At 48.2% G+C, this 21,176-nt stretch overlaps 1 protein-coding gene across 7 annotated transcripts in view; it reads left to right on the forward strand.

Moving 5' to 3' along the window:
- Positions 1–21,176, forward strand: part of LOC138295220 (zinc finger protein 182-like) — a 281,495-nt gene that overhangs the window by 143,878 nt on the left and 116,441 nt on the right. The window lies entirely within an intron of this gene.

Consider the following 21,176-nt stretch of genomic DNA (forward strand, 5'->3'; position numbering starts at 1 on the left):
AGGGAGTTGTATGGCGATTTCCGAAGCCTGGAGGTCCTCTGGGGTTCTTTAGAGTTTTTACAGTTGTCCATCATCTCTTCAGCAGATTGTCGGGTCCTGGGTGCAGCAGGTAGGGTTTGGCACCTTTTCTTTGTTGCAGCAGGTCCACAGTTCTTGTCCCTTGGATCTTCTTAGTGCTGGTCTTATTTTGTCTGTCAAATCTGATTTCCTGGTGTAGGGATGCCCACTAAATACTGTATTTAGTGGGCATTTTAGGGGGAACCTGGTAGTGACCAATGGTCATCTACCTTAGGGTGTCCACACTCACTAAGTGACTACTTCCTATGGGGAGGGGTCGCTTCCCTATACCTGGTTGGCTATTTTGTCTCCATCCAGATGGAGGAAAGTGAAATGGATTGCCGACCTCGCAGGCAACAACTTAGGGGTGGTGCATGCCAGGTGGGGCCAGTCCTCATACCCTTTGTGTATTTTCCCGCCGTTGCTCCCGCCAAAAGCGGTGGGTTGGCAAGTGGTGCTAGCAGCAGGCCTGGGGGTTGAGTTTCAAAGGCGATAAGCCCTTTGAAGCTTGATGCCAGGGCAGTGCACATTCCTGAGGGAGGGCTTGTTTAGCACCTCCACCAAGGAAGGGCATTGGATCTCTCTCCCAAGGTTGTAGCTTGGACATCTGGCAGTGGCAGGCTGGATAGGACCAGTCCGCAACCATGCCAGGGTAGTTAGCCTTTGCAGGGGGCACCTCTAAGTTGGATAAATCCAATAATGGTACCAGTTTGGATTTATCATTCTGAGTTGTTGGATTGCAAACAACCCAGGGTTCAGAGTGCCCATCATATAGCTAGCAAACTCGTATTGACCAGTGTCCAGCACATTTATTAGAATGGCTGCTCTGTTAACTCGCTATGTCCCAGGTTTGGCAAGGACACAGTGGGGGTATATTGCTCATGCAGCTATGCCCTCACATATAATACGGCGCACCCTGTTTTAGGGCTGGAAGTCCTGCCATAGGGTTGTTTATCCATAGTGTATGCAGTGTAAAGTGGACCGGGCACACTAGCAGTGTGCCATGTCGAGTCTGTGTTTTAGGTTTGCCCCAGAGTACTCAGCCCCCAATGGTAGGACTGGGTGTATCTGGGTGCCTGGCCTTAGAGGATGGCACAATTAGTGCTGTTTCCCTCAGGGACCTACCCTTAGTACCTGATGCCCTGGGTCCCTAAGCACCTTTAATTCAGGACTAATACTGGTAGCTAAAGGTGTATCCAATTGTGCCAGTGCATCACAACAGTTTGAGGGAAGAGCTCTGGCCCAGGGGACCTGGTTAGCAGAGGCCCTGGGCACTGCAATTTCTACGCTACATCATACATCGGGCAAAACGTGGGAGCTAACCATGTCAAAAAGAGGCCCTTCCTCACACTACCCCCTAAACAAAAGAGGATGAGACAACCCTTTCCCTATTGAATCTTCGTTATCTACGTGGAAGAACCTGGAAAGGCCAGTTGCATTGGGATGAGCAGTCCCAGGTCTGGGTTCCACTTGAAAGTCAATTCCCTGCAGGGAAATGAACCACCTAACCAATTTGAGGTTTTCACCCTTCATCTGTTGTAGCCATCTGAGAGACCTGTGGTCAGTTTAAACTATGAAGTGAGTGCCAAACAGGTATGGTCTCTGCTTCTTCAGGGCCCACACCACAGCAAAGTCTTCCCTCTCAATGGCACTCCAATTGTGATCCCTAGGGAGTAGTTTCTTGCTTACAAAAGCAACTAGCTGATCATGCCCATCATCATTTTTCTGGGAAAGGACTGTTCCTATCCCCATTTCAAAATCATCTGTTTAGACTGTGAATTACCTGGAGTGGTCTGGTGTTTGTAGGACTGGAGAAGAGCACATAGCATTCTTCAGTGTCCAGTACTTTTGACAACTCGCTGTCCGGTTAAGCTTTTTGGGCATTTTCTTGGAGGTTAGTTCTGTGAGGGAGGCAACTATATAGTGCCATAGTCCTTCACAAATCTCGCATAGTATCCAGACAAGCCAAAGAATGACCTGACCTGTGTCTGTGTTGTGGGAGCTTCCCAAGCCAGAATGGTCTGAATCTTGGGTTGGAAGGGCTGTACTTGGCCTCCACCAACCAGGTGGCCCAAGTAAACAGCTTTCCCCTGCCCTATCTGGCACTTACTGGCCTTGATGGTGAGACTTGTCTCCTGCAGAGCCTCAAGTACCTCCCCTAGGTGGATCAGGTGTTCCTGCCAGGTGGAACTATAGACAGCTATGTAATCTGGATAAACTGCACTGAAAGATTTCAAGGATTTGATTAACCAACGTCTGGAAGGTGGCAAGCGCATTCTTTACTCCAAAGGGCATAAGAGTGAACTGATAATGCCCACTAGGAGTAGAAAATGTTGACCTCTCTTTTTCTCCTGGGGTCAGACCAGTCTGCCACTACCCAAATGTCAAATCAAAGGTACTCAGATATTTGACTGCCCCAGTCTGTCTATGAGCTCATCAGCTCTTGGAATTGGGTGTTTTATCAGTTTTTGTCACAGAGTTAAGGCCCCCTGTAGTCCACACACAGCCTCATTTCCCTTTTCCCTCCTTTGGAGTGAGGTTTGGAGACTAGAACTACTGGGCTAGCCTAGGGACTCTGAGGGTTCAATCACACCCAAATCCAGCATCTTTTTTTACTTCTGCATGAATACTCTCTCTGCCATGGTCTGACTTTCTATACATATTTTTCTTGACAGGCAGGATGTCACCAGTGTCCACATCATGAGTACACCAGTTAGTTTTCCCTGGGGTCAAAGAGAATAAGCCTGCATACTGATTGAGGACTTGCCTAAAATCAGTTTGCTGTTGTTCTGTGAGGGTGTCTGGTAGGACCACTCCACCCACAGAACCATATTGGGGGTTGCTGGAGAGGAAATCAGGGAGAGACTCACTCATCTTCCTGTCCCTCATCTGAAACCATGAGCATGGTTACAAAAGCTCTATCACAGAAGGGTTTTAGACGGTTGACATGTATAATTCTTTTTGGGTTTTCCCAACTGCCTAGGTCAACTAGGTAAGTGACCTCCTCTTATCTTTCAAGGATGGGATAGGGCCCAGACCATTTGTCCTGGAGGTCCCTTGGAGCAACAGGCTCTAACACCCAAATTTCAGTCATGGTTGGAACTCCACCATAGCAGCCTTCTGGTCAGAACAGAGCTTTTGCAACTCCTGGCTGCCCTGAAAATGTTGGCTGGCTTTCTCCGTGTACTCAGCCATTCTTGAATGTAGGCCAAGCACATAGTCCACAATATCTTGCTTGAGCTCTTTGAGAGGCTTCTCCCAGCCTCCCCTAACAAGACTTAGTGGTCCCCTAACCGAGTGCCCAAACAAAAGTTAAAATGGAGAGAAACCTAGTCCTATTTGTGGCACTTCCGTGTAGGCTAACAGCTGGCAAGGAAGCAGGACATCCCATCTCCGTCTGAGTTTTTCAAGGAGACCGCCAATCATGCCTTTTAGGGTCTAGTTGAATCTCCCAACCAGCCCATTTGTTTGAGAATGGTATGGGGTGGTGAACTTATAGGGTACCCCACATTCCTTCCACATGTGTTTTAAGTATCTAGACATGAAGTTTGAACCTCTGTTTGATACTACCTTCTTAGGGAACCTTACCGTGGTGAAGATACCCAGGAGGACTTTGGCAACTACAGGTGCAGTAATGGTCCTAAGGTGTATAGCCTCAGGATACCTACCACTAGTATGTATCTGTGTCCTTATACTGTTTGAGGGCCGAGGGGGCCAACAATGGTGTCACCTACCCTTTCAAATAGTACCACAACCACAGGTTGTGGCATTAAGGGGGCCTTTAAGTGCCCACTTGCTTACCAACTAGCCTGGCAGGTGGGGCAGGACTGACAAAAGTCACTCACTTTTTGGAACATTACTGGTTAATAAAAGTGGTTTACTAACCTACTCCAAATTTTATTTTGGCCTAAATGCCCAGCTAGGGGAATGTCATGGGCTATAATGAGGAGAAATTCTCTGAACTGCTGAGGCACTACCATCCTACTGGTTGCACCACGTTTGAGGTCTCTAGCCTCAGTGTACCGGAGCCCCTCCTCCCAATAAACCCTGTGAGTACCACTGACATTCCGTAACTCTTCCTCTGCAGCTTGCTGTCTCTCGCCTTCAAGAGTGGGGCAGGTCCTCTGCCCCTGGCACATAGCTTCTCTGGAGGGCCTCCTGGACCCATGAGCTGTGGGTGGTAAGGGCCAGGCTCTTAAGGCTCAGTTCCCTCTAAGAAGGTTGGCTCCTCTTCCTGGGAAGAGGGATCCTGATTTGGGATCTGTTTTGAAGCTGATTCCCCCAGTCTTGTTGCTTTTTTCTCTTGGGAGGCTGGTCCACTATTTCATGATGCAGCTCTCCTTTTTCTTTCTGAAGTTTGCTCTGTGCACCTGGCTTGACACATGCCCACTCGGGTTGCTGCATGTTTCTTCAGTTCTACATCAGCCCATGGGGAAGATCAGATGACTGTGGTCTCCAGTAAAGTCCAGGCTTCACTTCGGGTGATCCGATTGGCATTGAAAGCTTTTCTTTGTGTTCGTTCAGGGGAAGGCTAGTTCAGGTGTTCATGGACAGCACCAATGTCATTTAGTTCTGCAACAGCCAGGACAGGTGGGGTTGGAGACCCTTTGTCAAGAGGCCCTGCATCTATGGATATGGCTGGAACATCAGGGCATTTTCATTTCACTGATGGTTCAATAGGTGCTGGGCTCTCGTCAGGGTGGACAATTTCTACAGTCGATGTCTAGAAGATCACAAGATTGGGGGATATTTGTTCACCGCCACAGAGAACGCCCAGTGTCAGCATTTCTCCGCACTGGAGTTTCCCGGGTGGCTCTCACTTGGAGACTTTTTCTGTCTTTGGTGCGCAGGGGTACTGCTCAAGAATTTGCAGATCCAGCCTGACGTCTGGGGAAAATACTTATGTGAGGAATCTGCGGCTAGATAGAATTGCTGCCAGATACCGTGTTACCTAAGGTAAGTAACTTGTTCATTAATCATCCTCTCTAACCATGTCTTCATACCCCTGTACAGCATTCTAAGTGTAACTATCAGGAGTCCGTGTAACCTGCTGAAGCTCACTCCCACGTCTCACTGTCCTCACCAAACTGGCTGACTATCAGCAAACTACAGACAAATAACTTAGATTTGTAACCACCGAGCTCTCCCATGACTACCTGCCTCTTTTGCTTACCCAGCTGTGTGTCTAGGAATAAACTTTGTTTTATCAGTTGTGCCTCCATTCATTTGAGTTACTTGGTCTTGTACTATTCGAACCAGCTCCCCTGATCTTCTTTCCATAGCTGCACCTTCTTACACATAAACGGTGTCACTCTCCCAGTCCAGTGTCTAAGGTAAACACGTATAAATGCTGAAATGTGTGGTCAATGCCCGAGTACTCAGCCTTAATCCATTTTTACTCCGCATTCTAATTATAAAAAGAATACTTATTCTTCCTCTTCCAGTCTTGGGCTTTGTATAACTCATACTGCTCTATTATGCAAAGGTTCTTGTTGATTTAGTTCTCAAAAAATATCTAAATGTAATGGGATGATAAACATGGTGGATTTGACATCCATCTGAGTGCTCCATGGAATCAATAATGAATGAAGTGACTCACAATTGCTGTGAGTGTAGAGATCCATAGATATAATTGAGTTAATCAGTGTATTATGATCAGCAACCCTGCTCGGTTTGATTGCCTCACCGTAGCTATTGTTACTACTCTGGCCCTGCTTCGTATCCTGGTTTTGCCCTTTGTTGCGTAGTGAAGATGCTCCGCTATGCCTGTCCTCGTATTTTGTTGTTGTCTCCCCTGTATCTGCAGGAGGTGTCAAATACATGTAATACATAATTTCTGTTCAGTTCTAGCATTGCCTCGTCTTCTGTTTGTCTTCTGGAATGGTTGTTTGGAGAAACACTCCACAACACTTGATACATACACACTCTCTCTCACACACACACACACACACACACACTAAAGATGGTTCTACACCCTCGAAAGCACAACTGACAAAATTCATGAGCAGGCAGTACATTGTCTACGCACTGCACTAACCGAACTGTCCATGTGGTGTGTTTGTGTGCGTTCACACACACACACTCACACACACTTACACTTGAGACACACATTTGAGACATACTCCCACACACACTCTTCCATACTTAAAAACACACACACTCTTGGACTCCTTACACGTCTTGAACACACGTTCCTGTTGCCATAGACCTGCTTCGCAGACATCTAATTTTCGTTTTTTTTGTAATGCATTATACTGTTAATGAACTTTTACAACATCAAACCTTACAACTTATTTCCAACTATCTCTAAACTTCATTAGCGGTCCATAAGGACCAAAGGGTGCTGGAGGAGCTGAAAGGGAACACATTCTGAACAGACTCCAAAACGTGGCCTTCACTCACTGCTGCCTTCACTCACTGCCACCTTCACTCACTGCCGCCTTCACTCACTGCCGCCTTCACTCACTGCCGCCTTCACTCCTGCCGCCTTCACTCACTGCCGCCTTCACTCCTGCCGCCTTCACTCCTGCCGCCTTCACTCACTGCCGCCTTCACTCACTGCCGCCTTCACTCACTGCCGCCTTCACTCACTGCCGCCTTCACTCACTGCCGCCTTCACTCACTGCCGCCTTCACTCACTGCCGCCTTCACTCACTGCCGCCTTCACTCACTGCCGCCTTCACTCACTGCCGCCTTCACTCCTGCCGCCTTCACTCCTGCCGCCTTCACTCCTGCCGCCTTCACTCCTGCCGCCTTCACTCACTGCCGCCTTCACTCACTGCCGCCTTCACTCACTGCCGCCTTCACTCACTGCCGCCTTCACTCACTGCCGCCTTCACTCACTGCCGCCTTCACTCCTGCCGCCTTCACTCACTGCCGCCTTCACTCACTGCCGCCTTCACTCACTGCCGCCTTCACTCACTGCCTTCACTCACTGCTGCCTTCACTCACTGCCGCCTTCACTCACTGCCGCCTTCACTCACTGCCGCCTTCACTCACTGCCGCCTTCACTCACTGCCTTCACTCACTGCTGCCTTCACTCACTGCCGCCTTCACTCACTGCCGCCTTCACTCACTGCCGCCTTCACTCCTGCCGCCTTCACTCACTGCCGCCTTCACTCACTGCCGCCTTCACTCACTGCCGCCTTCACTCACTGCTGCCTTCACTCACTGCTGCCTTCACTCACTGCTGCCTTCACTCACTGCCGCCTTCACTCACTGCCGCCTTCACTCCTGCCGCCTTCACTCACTGCCGCCTTCACTCACTGCCGCCTTCACTCACTGCCGCCTTCACTCACTGCCGCCTTCACTCACTGCCTTCACTCACTTCCGCCTTCACTCACTGCCGCCTTCACTCACTGCTGCCTTCACTCACTGCTGCCTTCACTCACTGCCGCCTTCACTCCTGCCGCCTTCACTCACTGCCGCCTTCACTCCTGCCGCCTTCACTCCTGCCGCCTTCACTCACTGCCGCCTTCACTCACTGCCGCCTTCACTCACTGCCGCCTTCACTCACGCCGCCTTCACTCACTGCCGCCTTCACTCCTGCCGCCTTCACTCCTGCCGCCTTCACTCACTGCCGCCTTCACTCACTGCCGCCTTCACTCACTGCCGCCTTCACTCACTGCCGCCTTCACTCACTGCCGCCTTCACTCCTGCCGCCTTCACTCCTGCCGCCTTCACTCCTGCCGCCTTCACTCCTGCCGCCTTCACTCCTGCCGCCTTCACTCACTGCCGCCTTCACTCACTGCCGCCTTCACTCACTGCCGCCTTCACTCACTGCCGCCTTCACTCACTGCCGCCTTCACTCACTGCCTTCACTCACTGACGCCTTCAACCACTGCCTTCACTCACTGCTGCCTTCACTCACTGCTGCCTTCACTCACTGCTGCCTTCACTCACTGCTGCCTTCACTCACTGCCGCCTTCACTCACTGCCTTCACTCACTGCCGCCTTCACTCACTGCCGCCTTCACTCACTGCCGCCTTCACTCACTGCCTTCACTCACTGACGCCTTCAACCACTGCCTTCACTCACTGCTGCCTTCACTCACTGCTGCCTTCACTCACTGCCGCCTTCACTCACGCCGCCTTCACTCCTGCCGCCTTCACTCACTGCCGCCTTCACTCACTGCCGCCTTCACTCACTGCCTTCACTCACTGCCGCCTTCACTCACTGCCGCCTTCACTCACTGCCGCCTTCACTCACTGCCGCCTTCACTCACTGCCTTCACTCCTGCCGCCTTCACTCCTGCCGCCTTCACTCACTGCCTTCACTCACTGCCTTCACTCACTGCCGCCTTCACTCCTGCCGCCTTCACTCCTGCCGCCTTCACTCACTGCCGCCTTCACTCACTGCCGCCTTCACTCACTGCCGCCTTCACTCACTGCCGCCTTCACTCACTGCCGCCTTCACTCACTGCCGCCTTCACTCACTGCCGCCTTCACTAACTGCCTTCACTCACTTCCGCCTTCACTCACTGCCGCCTTCACTCACTGCTGCCTTCACTCACTGCCGCCTTCACTCACTGCCGCCTTCACTCCTGCCGCCTTCACTCACTGCCGCCTTCACTCCTGCCGCCTTCACTCACTGCCGCCTTCACTCACTGCCGCCTTCACTCACTGCCGCCTTCACTCACTGCCGCCTTCACTCACGCCGCCTTCACTCCTGCCGCCTTCACTCCTGCCGCCTTCACTCACTGCCGCCTTCACTCACTGCCGCCTTCACTCCTGCCGCCTTCACTCACTGCCGCCTTCACTCACTGCCGCCTTCACTCACTGCCGCCTTCACTCCTGCCGCCTTCACTCACTGCCGCCTTCACTCACTGCCGCCTTCACTCACTGCCGCCTTCACTCACTGCCGCCTTCACTCACTGCCGCCTTCACTCACTGCCGCCTTCACTCACTGCCTTCACTCACTGACGCCTTCAACCACTGCCTTCACTCACTGCTGCCTTCACTCACTGCTGCCTTCACTCACTGCTGCCTTCACTCACTGCTGCCTTCACTCACTGCCGCCTTCACTCACTGCCGCCTTCACTCACTGCCGCCTTCACTCACTGCCGCCTTCACTCACTGCCGCCTTCACTCACTGCCGCCTTCACTCACTGCCTTCACTCACTGACGCCTTCAACCACTGCCTTCACTCACTGCTGCCTTCACTCAGTGCTGCCTTCACTCACTGCCGCCTTCACTCACGCCGCCTTCACTCCTGCCGCCTTCACTCACTGCCGCCTTCACTCACTGCCGCCTTCACTCACTGCCTTCACTCACTGCCGCCTTCACTCACTGCCGCCTTCACTCACTGCCGCCTTCACTCACTGCCGCCTTCACTCACTGCCTTCACTCACTGCCGCCTTCACTCCTGCCGCCTTCACTCCTGCCGCCTTCACTCACTGCCTTCACTCACTGCCTTCACTCACTGCCTTCACTCACTGCCGCCTTCACTCCTGCCGCCTTCACTCCTGCCGCCTTCACTCACTGCCGCCTTCACTCCTGCCGCCTTCACTCCTGCCGCCTTCACTCCTGCCGCCTTCACTCACTGCCGCCTTCACTCACTGCCGCCTTCAGTCACTGCCTTCACTCACTGCCGCCTTCACTCACTGCCTTCACTCACTGCTGCCTTCACTCACTGCTGCCTTCACTCACTGCCGCCTTCACTCACTGCCTTCACTCACTGCCTTCACTCACTGCCGCCTTCACTCACTGCCGCCTTCACTCACTGCTGCTGTGCACACGGCATAAAGGACAGAGCGAACGTCACATTCTCGCGCATGCGCAGTTTCCCTCGAGGTGCTCGGCCGGCGTTGCAGACACCAGGCAGCTGTGCAGGAGGCGGCCTCCCGGTCCTCGGTGTTTGCTAACGTCACGTGCAAGCCCCTTGAGCATCCTGCGTGAAACACACTCAGAGGTGGCGTTCACGTGCACACAGGAGCTGTTGTGCACAAACGCCATCTTGACACATCGCCAGGCCTTTAACACACGACCCATTCTCTGCCAATGGCTGTTGAACGTTTCATTGTGATGTTTGTCAGCGGGATGTTCTTTGTGGAACGGGCGCTGCAGTGTCAGGTGCCACGAGTCTGTCACAAGGCGCTGGAAAGCCAGTGATGCCGCCTGTGCTCCACCATGGGTCCTCCCTGCAACTGTTACATTGCACTTCAGCCTCATGGTAAATTGACTCCTAAGTCTTTTTAAAAGGAAACTGTTGGCAAGTATTGCATGAAAAAAGATATAGGAAAATAGCATTTTACTGCACGTTTGAGAATTTGGAATTCTAGGGTTAAAGATGTTGTCCCTTTGCAGGGCGAGCAGTGCATCTGCTGCTTTAGAAAGGATGCCTGCAAGCGAGGGAGGCAAGTGAGCAGCACGAAGCAACTATGAGAACACAACACCTTCTAAATACATTCAAAAATAGTTTAATTGCCAAATTAATGAAAAAACAACACCACAACTGCCCTTTAGATGTAATATATCAAACAGCATTTGCTAACTATTTTTAACATTTGATTTTGAATTGTTTTGTCCCCTTAATCACCAAGTCAGAAAACCATGGAAAGTTCCAAGTGCTTCCAGTTATATTATTTGTAGTAAAACATGTGACAGCCACATGACTCGACACTTTAGGGTCATTGTTTGAAAGGTGAATCAACATTCGTTGTGAGATTTGGAAAGCTGCATTATTTCTGATCCTGCTGGGAGTGCGCAAGAAGAGCCGCAGAACTGTCTAGCACTGAAGAGTTACTACGGGGGCAGCCTCGCCGTGGGCCGCCTGTCAGCTGCTTCTGCCATTTTTCTGACTCCTGAGAAGGTGCGGACCAGAGGTTTGCTGAAGGAGTGCTGCGCCATTAACGCAACGCAAACATGAAAAACCTCATCATAGGTACAGTATGGGTACTACGTAAATGACACTTTTGAGAACATGTCATTTTCAAACCAAATCCGTGTGCATTTCAGAGAACAAGAAAACGAACTGTGTGTGCTAGATGGAAATCCGAGTTCTGAATCCGTAGACTCGGGTGCCAGTCCTTTAAACACAGCATCAGCTCTGCAAACATTGATCCACCATCATAGGCACGGTCACTAAGCTATCATGGCAGCGAAATCTACTGTGGTGAAAAGAACAGCAATGAAGGGCAGCTTTTCAGAGTCACATAGGGGCTCATTATGACCCCGCCGGTAGGTGGTAAGGTGGCGGTACATTATGACATTTGCAGCTTGGCTGCAGCCAACCCGCCAATGTACAATTCATACCGCCATGGCGGTAGCAGCCGCCGGGCTGGAGATAACAATCTTTAGCCCGGCGGCCTCTATAGTACCGTCGGCGGTAGGCCCTACCAGTGACCGGGATTCCTTCCCTGTCACTGGTAGGAGGCTCACCCACACCCCCAAACATTCCCCAGATGCCCCCCTCCCCTCTTCCAGTCCCCCATAGACACAAACACTCGCAGACACGCACCACACATACACCCACTCACTCGCACTGGCATACACGCATTCATTCACGCATACATCCATTCATGCTCGCACACATCCGTACAGACTGATACGCAGACATGCATTCACATTTCCATTCTTACACACATTCACACACATGAATACACCGTCAACACACACAGACGCATACACGCGCACACTCACACATTCATTCATGCAACCACACACACATATCACCTCCCACGCCCTTCTCCTGTCGGAAGTCCAACTTGCCTGCATCCAGGTGGTCTTCCTTTAGGGAATGGGAGGGGCACTGCTACCGCCAGCAGCACCCGCCAGCAGAACACCACCAGGCCGTATCATATGTCATGATACGGCTGGCGGCGGTATACTGGCGTGGCAGGGATGATGGTAGCAGCGCCACCTCACCACCATCCGCCAGTATGGCCACGTCTGGATTTCCACCCTTCTTGTGGCGTAAATCCGGCTGTGGTCATAATCTGGCGAACGGATGGTAGCCGCAGTGAGGGTCTTTTGGCAGCTATCACCGCTGCGGTAGGTAGTTTATACCACCAATGTCATAATGTGGGTCATAGTGCTTACTGCCTAAAACAGTAGCTAATTGGTAATCCCCTCTCTGCCTTTACACTTTTTTTTGTGCACTCATTACTATGCACTTTTCTTTACTTATTTTCTTTCTAGACTCTTGCTTCAACCACCCAAAATCTGCCGTAACAAGCTGCATCTGCTGTGCTCAACACATGCTCAAAACTCAAATGTGGCAATGGCACACAAACAGTTCAGAGTAGAACAACATGGTGGGTGACACAGGCGGTGGCATGTGGTGTGTGTGCTGATAACATAACTGATGAATTTCACGGATTTCAAAGTTGAGCCAGAACTGTAGCTTTTTTAACTGTTTTTGTTTAATTGAATAATTTTTGAGGCTCTCCACATAGTTGTTGTTTACTCCATTAACTGTTTTGTGTCCTGAGGTATTGCTTTGTTTTTCGGTGAATGGTGGCTCTAAGCTCTGCCTTGGTACTCAAGACCCAAACTCTCTATTTACCATCATAAATTTGCCAGCTGCCTCAATCATTTTTTTCCCCTCTCGTAATTTGATGGAACTCTGTAGACCAGCACATGGGTTTGATAATAAGTTTCCTGTTGATTTACTATATGTATGCATTGGACTTAAATAGCGCAACCTACCTAGAACCAGACCTGGTACTGCACAGGATGGATATTTCCCAGTGCATAGTGGGGAAAATGGAGAGCAGGCTGCTGCACCCTGACAGTGCTTCATCTCGGAGAGTGGGCTAGAAATGTCTCCATATTACTCCAACATAGATGCTTGAAAAAGATCTTTTGTGTGTGGGTATTAATTATAATTACCTAGTGGCCAGAAAAAAAGGGGGGCCAGAATAGTCATCCTGACCCCTTAGCTCTGGTTCTTCTCTCCACCTAATGATAGGGGGTCCGTTTTGGACCCCTGCAGCTCCAGGGACCACCACCTTCTCTGTACTATGCTTGTATGAGGGGGAGGGGGCCTGTGTTCCCCGTCGTGGAATCACTGTTGGCCCCCTGGGCTGACTCCTGTATTTCACGAGGTGCCCACCCTTAGAACATAACTGTTTGCTTTTGCTTGGTTGGAGCTTTGATAACTCCCACCAAGCAAAATCTAACAAAGTCCGCTTTCTGCAAGAGAGAGCTGTCAAACAGTTCTCCCTTGCAGAAAGTGGAGTTTTCATCTGTCTTCCCTGGTCGCAAATATGTGTGCAGGGAAGACAGATGAAAACATCAGTTAAACATCAATTAAAGCAGCTCCCTGATTTCGGGAGCAATGCCGGCTCCCACAGGATGTGGGTAGCCGTCTAGGACCTGTCACTCTTTCACTCTCATAATGGCTATGGTCTTTCCATGCAGTGACTACAGTAATTAGTCACAAGTGGCATAATGGTTAAGGTCACAGACCCTCACACTTGACGTTGAGGGTTCTAGTCCAGATGTTTCTATGATCATTTCCCTACTATAATTTCTCTTAAACCTTAAAAGTTTAAGGTTCATACTGAATGGCGATCTCACTCTTTTTAATTGATAAATACATTTTTCTTTTCAATTTGTTCAGAAATATCTCATTCTAAGTATATCATTCATCAAGGCATAAAAAAAACTCTCTCTCTCTCGTTCAATCTTTCACCCACTCACACACCCAGTCAGACTCTTACGCACCCACTCAGGCCCTCGTGCACCCACTCACAGACCCACTCACGCCCTTGTGCACCCACTCACACCCTCGTGCACCCTATTCACAGGCCCAGTCACACCCTTGTGCACTCATTCACAGGCCCACTCACACCCTTGTGCACCCATTCGCAGGCCCACTGAAACCCTCACACACCCACTCAGACCTACACAGAAACTGACACACTCAGTAAAACACTGATGCACCCAGACACACACACTCACCCCCATATATGCCCTCTCACACCTATTCTCACACCCAGAGAGACAGGCCGGGGCCAACTCCCAGCACAGGGTTGGGTGGTTAGGGGGGGAGTTGGCTGCAGGGTCTGGCCGCACGCCGGGCCCTGTGGATAACCGCTACCGTGCTTGGTCGTGGTTGGATTAACGTATAGTAATGTAAATTACTTTATGTTAAAAAAAAACAAAGACATTCACTGAAAAAAACAAAGGTTACAGGGACGTTATAGTTAGGCTCACATGTCAAACGTACCAAACCATAGAAATTCACCTGCTATAGTTAGTTATCTAAAAGTACTATAACTCGCTCCCTCGCTATACACTGCTAATTACCCCAGATATTACAGTAATCATGACATCCTTTTTAACATAATTGATAATATAACTGTCGCATTTGTAAAATTATTCATAAAGAAAAAACTGTACATGGCGGAGGCGCAAGTTATAGTTACCTTAAGGCACGAGTTATAGTTACTTTAGATAACTCTAACAGGTGAATATCTACGATTTGATGCGTTTAAATGTGAGGCTAACTATAACGTCTCTGTAACCATTGTTTTTTTTGTTTTTTAGGTGAATATTTATATACATATAGTTATGCTAGTAATCCAGTGGTTACTCCTAAATTCGAAGTTTTATTCATGTATATGAAAAAAAATGTATGAAATGGAGACAAACTGAACAATCCATATCTAAAACAAAAAAAAAAAACAAAAAAAACTTAAAACCACAGTTAAGTTTGTGCCGAGTCACTGATGTTCCATATACACATTATTTCACCCAGAAGATGATCAGAGTGTACACTTGTAAAATGACTTTAATACGGAGAGGGGAGAGGCAGAAATCAGGAACATATTTAGCTATGTCTCATTCGTAATAGTTGCAAGGGTGGTATTGAGAGGGCGATATGTTTAGATACTTGGTAGGGAAAGTATTGTAATTGCTAAAGGTAACCTGATGAACAGTGGCGCTGGATCTAGGGGTGAGGGGAGTGCTGCAGCACCCCACAGATTAGGAATTCAGAAATTGTTTTTCAGAGAAGCATTTGCTGGTGTCCAGATATAATCAATGCTCTATTACAGTGGAGCACAGCCTAGAGAACAACTTCATGCGAGCGACTACTAGAGATGTTTACATTTATCTGTCTGCAAAGTGATAACTTTTTCTATGTTTATATTTATTTATAGTGGCAAATGTGATCCTAGGATGTTTCAAAACAAGCTTTGGTTTGTTTACTTTTGTGTCATATACACAATTTTTTTATTTTTATTTTTTGCCCTTTTGAAATATTTTCTTTTTTAATTTAAACTGAGACATTCGAGAGAATTAATGATGAAGTGTTTGGGCTCATTTGTTGGTATACAAAGCTTGTGTTCTCCTTTCCTGGATACTGTTTCATTTCACTTTTTGGTCTTTGACGTTCGGTGTGTGCTGTGCCATGCTGCCTAGTTATTCTGGGTTATGCTATGGATCTGCAGCACACTATCCGGTGGTGTTAGTCTTGTCCTTAGTTTGGGGTACGCTGATGCCTGCACTATGTGCTATGGATCTGCAGCACACTATTCCGTGGTGTTAGTCTTGTCCTTATTTTGGGGTACGCTGATGCCTGCGCTATGTGCTATGGATCTGCAGCACACTATTCCGTGGTGTTAGTCTTGTCCTTAGTTTGGGGGTACACTGATGCCTGCGCTATGTGCTATGGATCTGCAGCACACTATTCTGTGGTGTTAATCGTTTCCTTAGTTTGGGGGTACGCTGATGCCTGCGCTATGTGGTATGGATCTGCAGCACACTATTCCGTGGTGTTAGTCTTGTCCTTAGTTTGGGGTACGCTGATGCCTGCGCTATGTGCTATGGATCTGCAGCACACTATTCCGTGGTGTTAGTCTTGTCCTTAGCTTGGGGGTACACTGATGCCTGCGCTATGTGCTATGGATCTGCAGCACACTATTCTGTGGTGTTAATCTTTTCCTTAGTTTGAGGGTACGCTGATGCCTGCGCTATGTGGTATGGATCTGCAGCACACTATTCCGTGGTGTTAGTCTTGTCCTTAGTTTGGGGGTACGCTGATGCCTGCGCTATGTGCTATGGATCTGCAGCACACTATTCCATGGTGTTAGTCTTGTCCTTAGTTTGGGGTACGCTGATGCCTGCGCTATGGATCTGCAGCACACTATCCTGTGGTGTTAGTCTTGTCCTTAGTTTGGGGGGTACGCTGATGCCTGCGCTATGTACTATGGATCTGCAGCACACTATTCCGTGGCGTTAGTCTTTTCCTTAGTTTGGGGTACGCTGATGCCTGCGCTATGTACTATGGATCTGCAGCACACTATTCTGTGGTGTTAGTCTTTTCCTTAGTTTGGGGTACGCTGATGCCTGCGCTATGGATCTGCACAACACTATTCCGTGGTTTTAGTCTTTTCCTTAGTTTGGGGTACGCTGATGCCTGCGCTATGTACTATGGATCTGGAGAACACTATCCTGTGATGTTAGTCTTGTCCTTAGTTTGGGGTATGCTGATGCCTGCGCTATGTGCTATGGATCTGCAGCACACTATCCTGTGGTGTTAGTCTTTTCCTTAGTTTGGGGTACGCTGATGCCAGCGCTATGTGCTATGGATCTGCAGGACACTATTCTGTGGTGTTAGTCTTGTCCTTAGTTTGGGGGTACTCTGATGCCTGCGCTATGTGCTATAGATCTGCAGAACACTATTCCGTGGCGTTAGTCTTTTCCTTAGGTTGAGGTACGCTGACGCCTGCGCTGTGTGCTATGGATCTGCAGCACACTATTCTGTGGGGTTTCCTTAGTTTGAGGTACGCTGATGCCTGCGCTATGTGGTATGGATCTGCAGCACACTATTCCGTGGTGTTAGTCTTTTCCTTAGTTTGAGGTACGCTGATGCTTGTGCTATGTGCTATGGATCTGCAGCACACTATCCTGTGGTGTTAGTTTTTTCCTTAGGTTGAGGTACGCTGATGCCTGCGCTGTGTGCTATGGATCTGCAGCACACTATCCTGTGGTGTTAGTCTTGTCCTTAGTTTGAGGTACGCTGATGCTTGTGCTATGTGCTATGGATCTGCAGCACACTATTCTGTGGTGTTAGTCTTTTCCTTAGTTTAAGGTACGCTGATGCCTGCGCTATGTGCTATGGATCTGCAGAACAGTATTCCGTGGTGTTAGTCTTGTCCTTAGTTGGGGGGTACGCTGATGCTTGCACTGTGTGCTATGGATCTGCAGCACACTATTCTGTGGTGTTAGTCTTTTCCTTAGTTTGGGGGTACGCTGATGCCTGCGCTATGGATCTGCAGCACACTATTCTGTGGTGTTAGTCTTTTCCTTAGTTTGAGGTACGCTAATGCCTGCGCTATTTGCTATGGATCTGCAGCACACTATTCCGTGGTGTTAGTCTTGTCCTTAGTTGGGGGGTACGCTGATGCTTGCACTGTGTGCTATGGATCTGCAGCACACTGTTCTGTGGTGTTAGTCTTGTCCTTAGTTTGGGGGTACGCTGATGCTTGCGCTATGTGCGATGGATCTGCAGAACACTATTCCATGGTGTTAGTCTTTTCCTTAGTTTGGGGTACGCTGATGCCTGCGCTGGAGGTGGATGAACCAAGTGAGCTGCATACGATATTTACACTCAGCTGCTAACTAGGAGCCCACTCATGATCCCTCGTGCTCGCCAACTCCACCCTTTCTAGGTGCACTACCCTAAAGAGTCACTTTACGCCGCTTAGTAGATATTTACAATGTGTCCAAGACTTGTTTACGCTTGTGAACTGCGATTCTGACTGTTTGCAATTGTAAACATGTTTTTAATATGTACAAACCCCGTTTTAGGAATCAGTAAATTATTACCAGCTCATAAAATGGGTTTGCTACTGCACAAAAAATCACTATTTGGAAGAGACGTTTGTCTCTAATAGCGAATCTTTAGCAGATGTGTTTTGCAACTGAAATGCGGTAGTAAAACATTGAAATATTATTGACTCCTGTGTTGGTGTTCAAGCTGCATTTGCAAGCAGTATTTTGTGATCATTATATGTGGTACACAAGTCTCAAAGTGCTTACCAGACACTCACATCTTAGAAGCTGCAATATAGAAAACTAATTACTAACACCTCTCTGATAGTTTTAGGAAAATGTAGAGACAAATCCAAAAAATCAGGCCTTCAGTAAGCTTGTTAGTTGAAAATGTTCTTGTAACTAGATAATAGATGTCACAGGATCAAGAAAAGAGACTGCACAATGATTGGATACCTTAAAGCAGTTAATCATTTGACTGTGTTTGTGTAAGGCTGGTTGGAGGGGTCCTTGGAATGGTGAATGACATACTATGTTCATCTCTGCATTGGTCTATAGACACCCTTCGTATTACAGTGTGTCAGCTCTTGCTAGAGGATAGGCAGCAAGGTCTTCTCTTGGGGAGTGCTCTACTGCGCAGAAGCATCTGCAGTGTCAGCCTTTGTTCTCAAAACTCTTCTTGGATGCCACAGTGTCTTGATGGCACCTGAGGGTGGAGCGCGGACTACAACCTGAAGCACTCTTCCGTGTATTAAGAGAAATAGGCCTTTGAGCATGTCTGAGTAATATCAGAAATAGAGCTGTGATCGTGTGGGGAGTATCCTGTGCAAAGCTATGAACATGTCTTTGTATCATTATGAGCAGAGCTGTGAATAAATGTGTTTTATTAGCAACAGAGGTCAGAGTAAATGTGGTTCTCTACAGCAGAACTCTTGAGTCTGGGTGTTATCAACAGCAGAGCTCTGAAAATCTGCTTTCTTTGGAGCATCGTGGTAAGGGAAACTGGTTATTATCAGAACGAGATCTGTTAGCTTAACTTTACGTAGGTCTGATTGTTACTAGAAGTCGTTCCCTGGGAGGGTGAGAGAGAATGCATTATCACTAGCAAAGCTATGAGTTAATGTTGGTGTTACTAGGAGTAGATCCTTGACGTAGTCTGTGTGATACCAAGAGTGGGGCTGTCACTGAATATGTATGTTTTAGTTGCTGTGATACCAAGATTGAGGCTGTCACTGAATATGTATATTGTAGTTTTTGTGATACCAAGAGTGGGGCTGTCAGTGAATATGGGGCTGTCAGTGAATATGGGGCTGTCAGTGAATATGGGGCTGTCAGTGAATATGGGGCTGTCAGTGAATATGGGGCTGTCCGTGAATATGGGGCTGTCACTGAATATGTATATTGTAGTTTTTGTGATACCAAGAGTGGGGCTGTCAGTGAATATGGGGCTGTCACTGAATATGGGTCTGTCAGTGAATATGTATATTTTAGTCTGTGTGATACCAAGAGTGGGGCTGTCACTGAATATGTATATTTTAGTCTCTGTGATACCAAGATTGAGGCTGTCACTGAATATGTATATTGTAGTTTTTGTGATACCAAGAGTGGGGCTGTCAGTGAATATGGGGCTGTCCGTGAATATGGGGCTGTCACTGAATATGGGTCTGTCAGTGAATATGTATATTTTAGTCTGTGTGATACCAAGAGTGGGGCTGTCACTGAATATGTATATTTTAGTCTGTGTGATACCAAGAGTGGGGCTGTCACTGAATATGTATATTTTAGTCTGTGTGATACCAAGAGTGGGGCTGTCACTGAATATGTATATTTCAGTCTGTGTGGATACCATGAGTATATTTGTATATTATCAAGTGCACGCCTGTGGATGAACCCGGGTATTATCAGAGCAAAATTCTGAGCAAGAATTGTATAATCAGTTGCAGAGTTTTGAGCGAGTCTGTTAAATATACAGAGCAAAACAGCGAGTGAGTCTGTTTCAACGGAAGCAGAGTTCTCCCCGAGTGTAGACGTTGTCAGACTCCGAGTATATTTGAGTATTATCAGCAGCAGAGCTTTGAGTGAGTCCGCGCGGATGCCGAGTTCTAGCCGGTTGTAGTTGTTTTCACACTGAGTCCATATTATCAGGAGCGGAGCTGTGAGTGACAGGGTCCGACACGAAGAAGAGGGCTGAGTATGTTTGGACTCAACAAGAGGAGATCAGTGAATGAATCTCCAGATTACTCGCCGGGGTATCCAGAACATGCCTGAAGGACACGTCCGTGGTCTGAAGCAGAGCCTCCTGTAGGATCATAAACAGATGTCTGCTGGGATCCCAAGTGAACTTCACACCAGAGCCCCGAGGGAGTGTCTGCATTAAGTATAGCGCTGTGAGTGGTCAGACTCTAAACAAGAGGAAAGCCATCTTAGAGTATCCTCTCTGTCATGAACAAGAGCACATCATGTGCTGGCAGTGGTAACACCTGCAGACACCGACCATTTCACCTCAGCCCACATAAATACAATGAACAACAGAATATACTCCTGTTTCCTCCACATCTTACTAGACTGTGGCAGGATTCAGTATTATTGTTCGAGCTTTTAGGTAAAAGGTGTACTCAGATTTATCTTTTAATTATTGTCATAGGGTATTTGTGAAAAACTCTAACGAGGACTTGACCTTCGCCCTGAAGGCTGAGTTCAGAGTGCTGCTGTGAGACATTACTTCTACTGCCATGGGTGATTTATTTTTTATTTTTTTTATTTTGATTTTATCCAGTTGTTATTTCTAATACTGTTTTTAGCCACATTTAACCATTGCACATCATTCTGATACAAGTTATTTCTCCTGCTGCCATGTTCATGAAGGCCAGTATTTCTGCTGTGGCTCGGTGTTTAGGTATATAAGATTTTGACTGTTCCTCCAATCATGTCTGCGAGTGCCTGTGAGGCGCAAGGGACAGGACTGTCGGAGATTCCAGAGTGGCAGGTAAGTAATGCATTGGGATTATGCTGAAAACATAGAGAAATGGAAACAGGTTTGTTGTGTCTCAGGCTTCCCTTTGAAGCAGAGCATCATGGTTTGTGAGGTACAGTCAGGGCCTGGCTCCTGCACAGGTGTCCAGACACTGCTATGCCACATTTCATATGCCATGTCAGCCATATGTCAAGGAATATATCTCATGGGGAGCAGTAGGATTCACCTTTCCAGTTCCTTCGCACATCATCCTGCGTAATGCTTCTCCTCGTTTGCTACTCTCGCTCTTTCATGAACACCAGGTTTATTGAGATGTCTAAGTTTAGTGACCTGATGATGCTGCCCAGGTCCCCACTGGGCAAGAGCACCGATGCTCACAAACATCAATTTACACAAGAAAAACAGTGTAATGCATGTAAGGT

This window comes from Pleurodeles waltl, chromosome 5, assembly GCF_031143425.1.
Source record: "Pleurodeles waltl isolate 20211129_DDA chromosome 5, aPleWal1.hap1.20221129, whole genome shotgun sequence".
In the NCBI taxonomy this organism is placed as follows: domain Eukaryota; kingdom Metazoa; phylum Chordata; class Amphibia; order Caudata; family Salamandridae; genus Pleurodeles; species Pleurodeles waltl.